Raw genomic sequence first — 2,223 nt, forward strand, 5'->3', positions numbered from 1 at the left:
GACATTACATTATTTTAATTCAGGTCAACACATATTTGTTCGCGCGTTTGTCTGTGTCTATGTAGGCTCCCCGAGGACAGAGACTTTGTGTGTCTTGTTCAATGCTGGACCCCCAGGCCTTAGAACGGTGCTTAAGATCTATTTGTTGAATGCATGAATGAATACACGAATGAAGGAATGTCCCAGGCCATCCAGTAAATCAGTACACAACTTGGAATAAGCACATGTAAACCTCCTAACACTGTTCAATTTGCAGTGAAATAATATCTATACCCATAACTAGGACTTTACGGCGTCTTTTCCCTCATGTGGCAATGTAAACACTTTCCCATGGACTTTCTCTCATTTACCCTAAAATGTGGAATTTATGGCAGAGAGTTTACCCTCTCGTTGCTTTTTCTCTCCCTCCGTGACTCTCTGCTTCTGTCTTTATCACAGGAGTCTTCCTCGTCCGGGGGTGTGCGTCACGTGAGTCACGCTCGCCTTCTCTGTTGAGCTTAGAGGTGCTGCAGGAAGCAGAGCTGAGAAGCTCCCTCTACGTGCTCTGGAAGAGAGAAGCTGAGTACCTGCCACAGAAGAAAAAGCTTCACATTGCATTTGAATCTGATGTGTGCTACGGGCAATATTTTTCTTTTTTCTTTTCTTTTATTTAACTGAGGCGAAAGTCACATAACATGTAATTAACCATTTTAAAGTGTACATTTCAGTGGCTTCAGTACATTCACGATGTTGTGTAACCACCACCCATATCAAGTTCCAAACCATTTTCATTGTCCCATAAGAAAACCCATACCCATTAAGTAATCACTCCCCAGATCCCCTTCTCCCAGGCCCTGGCAACCACCAATCTGCTTCTGTCTCTATGGATTTACTTATTCTGGGTAGAGTTCACGCAAACGCAATCATATCACATGTGACCTTTTAGGTCTGACTTCTTTCACCTCTCATGAAGTTTTAGAGGTTCACCTACACTGTAGCATCCTTCAGTACTTCATGCCTTTTTATGGCTGAATAATATGCCAATGTGTGTATATATAAATATTGCTTTTTGTTCATCTATTCATCCATTAGTGAACATACGGGTTGTTTCAGGCAACGTGCTTTTGAGCAGGTCTCTAAAGATAAAACTAAGTCTAGAATCTCACGTTTTCTGACTAACAAAGCCTCCACTGCAATGGTGAATTGAAACAACACAACACCGTGGCATTGATTGTAGTGGTGGTTTAGGTACCGCGAGTATGTTACAATCTATTAAGCAAACTTCATTTTCAAGAACAGACATGCCTTACATATTTATCATCAAATTACATCACATTTTCCCACAAAGTCTTGTTTTTTCTTCTTCGTCTTAATTATTAGGAAACCTAAAGAGATTTGTAATACGGGCAACACGGATAAGGGCATGTATGACGTAAGCCAAATAACTTTGCCCCATGTGGCTAATGATGTTTTATATAAAAGAGCCTCTAACCTCCTTCCTCATATTTTGTTCTTGGACACAGCAGTTGAATGCCACAATGTTTCTTATTATAGAAAATTGAAGCATATCTCATGATTAAGATCTATCAGAGACTAGTTCTGCTTCTCCATCGTTTAAGACACATTGAGAAAGCTATTGCTACACCTTTGTTGCTTACGATGCTAGGAATGCTTTTTGCTTCCCCTCTGCCTTTTCTCAGCACCCTCTCCTCCAAGCCGCTTCGCTCCTGCTTTCCTGCTCATCCTCTCCAACCCGCTTGGACCGCCGGATCTCCACCACGTGCATTTTGGCTCTGCTGGTGGCCCTCCTGGCTATTGACTGCTGGCCACGGCTGTCATGGCCTCTCACCCGAGGTCATCTCTCTGCTTTCCATCCTACAGTGACGTCAATTTTTTTTCATCTCCCCAACACACTGCAAACCACAAACTCCCAGGGGACCTTGTTCTTTCTTATGGAAAACACAATGCAAATGCATCAGACTTAAGGGAAGGAGCGGAGCTTCGCCTTCAACGCCTATCACTTTATGTGTGTAAAGTGTCCTGAAATAGTGGCACTTTTGACAGAAACTGCACTGTATTTGCAATATATTTGGGCATGTTAATTAGGTGTGATATCGGAAAAGAATGAGGTTGCTAATCGTGTTTAAAATTGAAGTAGATTAATTTTTTACTGGAGTAAGAGAACTGCTATCATGGAATAAACTAGCTTGAGGATAACTATACAAGTAGAAAATTCTAAATATC

This window comes from Pteropus alecto, unplaced genomic scaffold (genome assembly GCF_000325575.1).
Source record: "Pteropus alecto unplaced genomic scaffold, ASM32557v1 scaffold3, whole genome shotgun sequence".
Classification (NCBI taxonomy): Eukaryota; Metazoa; Chordata; class Mammalia; order Chiroptera; family Pteropodidae; genus Pteropus; species Pteropus alecto.